At 41.4% G+C, this 6,350-nt stretch overlaps 1 protein-coding gene and 1 pseudogene across 1 annotated transcript in view; both read right to left on the bottom strand.

Moving 5' to 3' along the window:
• LOC107135612 overlaps nt 1–2,133 on the bottom strand; it is a 3,360-nt pseudogene extending 1,227 nt beyond the window's left edge.
• Nucleotides 1–6,350, bottom strand: part of LOC107135614 (interferon-induced very large GTPase 1-like) — a 62,407-nt gene that overhangs the window by 48,000 nt on the left and 8,057 nt on the right. The window lies entirely within an intron of this gene.

Below are 6,350 nucleotides of genomic sequence, written 5' to 3' on the forward strand. Positions count from 1 at the left end.
TTTTTTTTTTTTTTTTTTTTTTTTTTTTTTTTATTGTGGGTTGTTCAAAACATTACAAATTTCTTGACATATCATATTCGACACTTTGATTCAAGTGGGTTATGAACTCCCACCTTCACCCCATGGAAATATCTTTGATCTCTTGGTATTTATTGTAAGCAGTTTGCATTAAATCCAGCAGGAAGTTCAACTTATCACACCCCAGAAGATGATGAAAAATATGCTTACCACAGGATATCCTGCACCAGCTGCACTGGAAAGTAGCAAGACCTGTGTGTCTGGCTGCCCTGCTGCTTGGAGGTGATTCAAGAAACTGCTGAGAGCTAAGTTGACCTCATATGTGGCCTTTCTTTGAGCTTCTTCCACTGTTTCTTGCACTTCACATTTTTAAGGAGTTTTTTTAAAAGATGGACACATATTTTTACTTTATTTATTTTATTTATTTTTATGTGGTGCTGAGGATCGAACCCAATGCCTCACACTTGTGAGGCAAGCGCTATACTGCTGAGCTATAACCCCAGCCACACCTTGCATTTCACATTTAACATTCACCTCGAAGAGTTCATTCTGGGTTTCCTTTAAAATGTTAATGAACTCAGAAAATGGGAGATTTTGAGTTGTTCTTTCTGTGACTCTGACTGGTAGATCCATTGCATGATGGAGTGAACCAGAGGAAAGTGTGTCACTTTGTAGACCTGGGGATCCAGAAGGCTGCACAACTGTGATTTAATAAATGTAATTTTATGTCTGAAATAATTTTTGCTAAAATTCACAGTGTTTACTAGGAAATTCTGCAGATCCCAGTCTGTCAGGCATATATTAATACAAGTGCCATAATGATTTATTTTTTGACTCAGTGTTTGCATGAATTTGATCAGGTTTTGAAGTTGCTCCCGAGGATCAGATATTTGCCAGAATTTTACATCATCCTAGAAAACTCTTGGCTCCTTCCCAGCACTAAATAATTCAGTTCCTTCCTGAATCTGTGCAGTAAGGTTAGTCAAAGCAGTATAGTTGTCTTTCAGGCAGTTAGCTACCTTAAGGGGATCTTTAAAATCACTTCTGTGGTTGGAGAGGATGAAGTCCCAAATGGGCACCACCTGAAGTCCCACACCAAGTTTGATTACTGACAACAAGGCCAGCTTTCCACTGGATGAGGCCATCTGCTTCTTGTGGACACCTGTCTGGACCTTGGTTTTGAGATTTTGTAAATTTTGGCTTTTAGAAGCTCATACCTGTAGCAACTCCCACTCCAAAGCCACTGTAGCTGTCCCATATGTAATATTCAGGACAACTGCTACCTGCTGCTTCACATCAGCCAGCTGGTCACTTTGCAAACCCTTTGAAACAACCTTCCACCTGTAGATTCCTCCCAGGTGCAGAGAGCCTTTGTTAGCATGAGAACCAAACCTGTGGAATTAGTTCTCAGTCCTCTGCTTCAGGAAGGTGAATCTGTCTGTGTCTACAGTCTGATCTAAGAGGCCTTTGTTGTATTCACATTCTTGGAGAGCAGGCTTGGAGAATTAATGCTCACTAATGGGAGAGTGGCAAGAGGCCAGGGGGACACAACTGAATTTAGTCGAGCATAAAGAAGTGTGCTCAGAACTTGCTTGTTGGGTTTCCTTGGATTCTCAATGCTTGCTTTTATTCATTCCAGTCTCTAGTTGAATCCCCCAGCCTCTAGCCTTGGTGGAAGCACTTACATTTTTATACAATCTGGTGAACATGGATTCTTCTTGAAAAGATATAAATTGTTTTGTTTCCATTTTTGTGCTTTGTTGAGGGCTAAAGAGGGAAAAATTACTGGGGACACTGAGTAGCTCCTCTCTCTTTTGTATCAGGTCCTTTTGGTTGCATGATTGGCAAATTCCTTGCAGGGCCAGCCCTCCTGATGCCCATCTTGTAGATCTCTATCTGGGAGGTTTGCCTGTGGGTCAGTGTCTGCTTTATGACCGCCCGTAAGGGCCTTTCAGGCACTGGCCAGTACTCTTCAGGGATCTCCATGGCTTGCCTCAGCTCTGCTTCTTTTCTCTTTACTGTCTCTTCCTGTCTCTGCCTCCCTTCTGGGAGCAAGTTCCTCAGCTCCTGCAGTGCTTGTTCTGCCTGCTTCTGCTTTCTCTTTATCCTCTCCATTGGTGACTTCTAGAACTCTGGAACACTATTTGAATGGGACAGGTCAAGCAGTCTCTCCAGGGCCGTTTTCTCCCATAGATGTTGTACCTGGGATCAGCTTCTGGAAGTTTTTTCCTGTTAAATATTGTAAGGCTTGGGCACAGGTCACACCCAGGTATTCCTGTAGTTTGTGCAATCAGTACTTAATATCCAGTCCTACTTCTCTTGGCATCTCTTGGAGATCTTGACTCCTTTTGTCTCGGAGCAGAGCTTCATCTGAGGTGTACTCTGTTGTGGCCATGGCTTTGTGAAAACACTCAGTTACTCTTGACTCTGTCCTGACCTTAGGAAGTATCTGCCACATAATCAAAATTGTGAGTGTATTAGTGATGCAAGTCCAAGTCCTTCTTGTCCCCTGTTTAACTGTTGATATTTACATATATTTGTGTATATATTTAAAAACCACTTTTTTTTGTGGGGGTGGTAGACATCATTGTGTTCTCAATATAGATTGGCTTTTTATTTTCCATGGTGAGTTGCAACTTAACAGCCTGATTTTGGCCCTTTCTATCACACACAATCAACTACTTGGAAAGCTCGAGACTGAGGGTTGGAGCATGAGAACATGCTTAGGTTTGATAGCTTGATGGTTTATTTTTGAAACAAGAGCAATGCCCTCGAACTATATTGACTGGTTTCATTCCTATCTCTGTTTGACCTCTTAGGTTATTTAATATTTTTTGTCCTGTATTTTGATGGCATTTCTACCCTAGTTTATGATTGTCACTGACTTCCTGTTTTTCATCTTCCCCTTTTAATATCATCTTTCAATTACATGGACAACTTTATATACCAAGTCCTCTGTATATGTCAATACAAGGAATCTCCTATAATCAATGTTGCAATGGAGCAGCATAATGTGCATGGGGTGGTGTTATGCTGACTACCTCACTCACTCTTTTTGGACAACAAATGAGATGAGATTTCACATGTTCCTGTAGTATTTTCCCATTCAATGTCAGTACCATACTTAGCTAATTGGTATTCTACCCACATGTCTTCCTATTAATGTAAATTTAGTACACCATGTCTTTTCGATTTATTCTCTTAAATTTGTCTTTAATCTCATCCTAACTCTTCTGTAACAGGGAATCAGAAAGCTGACTTTGCTAAAAGCAATGAGTCTTCTCCTAGGTGTAAAGTTGCCCCATTGGTAACAAGAAGCAGAATAAAGCTGGATATCTGTGCTTTCATTTTGTATCTGACTTCTTGTTACCTTAAGCTTTGGTCAGGTCTCTGCTCAGCTCTGCATGGAGTTATGTTAATGATTTAAGGAGTGTTTATCTAAAAACTAGTTATACAAGGTTATTTAGGCCTATATAAAATATGTCTCAGCACCTTTCAATACTGTGGTCAGAAACATTTGCAGGGAGATTTGTAGCAGCCTGTTTCAGACACCTGTAATGGTGCCTGGAGGACTTCAATCATCACTTGCTTCCAGGAACACATGCTTGGGAGACAAACATACTGAGCATCAAGTGCAGATTGCTCCCTCAATTGATAAGGGCATTTCTGGAGCTGCCTCCTCAAAGAATCATTAATGAGAGAATAATCAACCAGACCTCAATTCTTTCCCTATTTAAACCTGAAGCTCATGTTAGCAAGTTGAAAGAAGGGTTGAGACTGCTGGATCTCACCTTGCCTTCCCAATATGGCTATTGATTAAAGGTTTCTTTCCTGTTTTTTTTTTTACCATTACATTTTCTGCTTGGTATTTGGGGCAAGTGGCTGGACCTGGATTGTTGGGGCCCCTGGAGTCAGTCCTATTGCCGAGGAAGCTGGCAACACTACCAGGTGTCCCTTAGTTTTGTCTTCATGTCTTTATTAGATGGATATAATAGTCATTCCATCTGCTGGGTGCTTTGAACATTTGTCCCCTCCAAAACTTAGGCTGACATTCAATTTTGATTTCACAGAATTAAAAAATTGTGCCTTTGAGAGGGTATTATGTCATGAAGACTGAACCCTCATGGGCAGGATTAATGCCATTGTCAAAGCAAGAGCTTGACACTCTTTTGCCTTTTTGCCCTTCTCCCTTCTATGTGTGATGATATAACAAGAAGCTTCTTTCCAGAGTCTTATCCCTGGATCTTTTACTTTCGAGCCTCCACAGCTGTTGAAATAGGAATTTGGGAGTACAGAATACCCAGTAAGATCTACTGAGTAGCAAAAAGAAAGTAACCAAGAACCCTTGGAATATAGGAAACATCCATGAACCTTTGAAATGGAAAACAAGCAACAATAAGCCATCCAGTCCATGACCTTAGCTCTAGTCCTTGGTCAGCCTCATTGCCTGCTAAAAGTAACATGATGGGTAGGCACCATGAAAGCTGGTGTCAAATTGTGTTAGCTCCACCCTATATCTACCTCTTTTTCTGCCTTTAGCTACTGTCCCCTCTAAATATCAACATACCTACCCAAGGGGTTGGTGTCTCTCCCTCTGGAAATGGCCCATGTTCTCTCTTGAGTGTATATTCCTTTCTTTAGTACAAAAGTGTTTCCACAGCCAATATTCTCCCGTGAATAATTATCTGCTTTCTTAAATAAATTTCTGTGTCTCAGACTGGTGTGTACTGAAATTCTTTTCCATGTGAGTCAAGGACACCACTTGCTCTGACTGGAGTCCTACACTCTAGGAATTCCTCTGGTGATAGGGAAGTTCACAAATATCTGTTCAGAATTAACTGCTCAATCTGAAGTGTTCAATTACAGCAACACAGAATAGACCAATACAGAAATTGGTATAGAGGAATAAAATGTTACTATGACAAATACTTAAAAATGTGGCTTAGGAACTGAATAATGAACAGAAGGTGGAAGAACTTGGAGGCAGAGGCTAGAGAAAGCCTGCATTTCCATGAATGGAGTATTAAGGCCTTTCTGGTGAGGGCAGATGAAGAGAAGAATTGTAGGGGAAGACTGAAACTTTTTAGAGATGACTCAATTGGTCCTGATGAGAATGTTGGTAGAAATATGGATGATAAAGGCAATTCTGTGAAGTCTCAGGTGGAAATGTGGAACAAGGTATTGGGCACCAGAGGAAAGGCCAAAGAACTTTGCTGAATTGTATCCACACCTGAGGGCTTTATAGAAGGCAGAGTTTAGGATTTATTTAGTAGAATACATCCAACTAGCAAAGCTAACAGGTTTTTCAGTTAGTAGCAACTTCAGAGAGAAAAATGTAACATTTACATTTGGGAGGTGATAGCATCTTGAGGGCTAGTTTGGCATTCTTTTGCCTGTTTGCTCTTCTGTCTCCCATTGATACTGCTGGTTACCGGTGACAAGTTCTGCTCCCTCACATGTTGAAGTATAACATTAGAAAAGCACTCTGAAGCAAGCATATAAAGCCAGGGTTTATTTAAAAAGGGGTAACATAGACTTCTCCAGGAGGGAGAAGGGGGCCATAGCTGGTATCCTGGCCTCCCAAGAAGTGAGAGCATCCTGTCTTTTTCATATGTCCTAAGCTTCCTTTGTTCTCCTGCTCTCTTCCCCATATGGCCTTCCTGGGTAAGTGACTAGGTCCAGGAGATGCTTGGTGGGATGGCCAAAAGGTGTGAAGCAGATGAGGGGGCCAAGGTGGTGTGATCCGGGGAGGAACAGGGCATTATTTACAACTCCCTGTAGGGAGGGACAATCCCTGGGACAGGTTACCTTAGCAATAAGTTGGAGCAGGAGCAGGTTATCTTGATAAGGGTGGAGGAAAGCCTCTGAAGGCATTAGCATTTCAATCCATCTCCAACTTCCTGGACTCACTCAAATTGGCCTCCTTGATATGATCTGATTTGATTTACTCATCTATACTGACTGCCTGTCTTATTCTGGCTTCACCACTATTTGAAGACATGAGAGGAACAATCGAGAAGGTCCTCACCAAATGCCAGCGACTTGTTCTTGTCTTCCCAGTTTCCAGAGTGGTGAAAAAATTAATTTCTGTTCTTCAAAATTTATCCACTTTTAAGTGTTATGGTATGGTTTATGTTATTGTGTTACGGTAGTACAAATGGTCTAAAATAACTGTGGAAAAACTTCATTTCAACCTCCTAGGGTTGGTGGCAGAATTCCTCTCCTTTTGGTTATAGAATGGCAGTTTCTGTTTTCTTGTTGGCAGTTTTCTAGAGACCACTCATAACTCCTAGAATCTGCCCATAGTTCCTCATCACAAGACCCCCCCCCCC

Source organism: Marmota marmota, unplaced genomic scaffold (genome assembly GCF_001458135.2).
Source record: "Marmota marmota marmota unplaced genomic scaffold, marMar, whole genome shotgun sequence".
Taxonomy (NCBI): domain Eukaryota; kingdom Metazoa; phylum Chordata; class Mammalia; order Rodentia; family Sciuridae; genus Marmota; species Marmota marmota.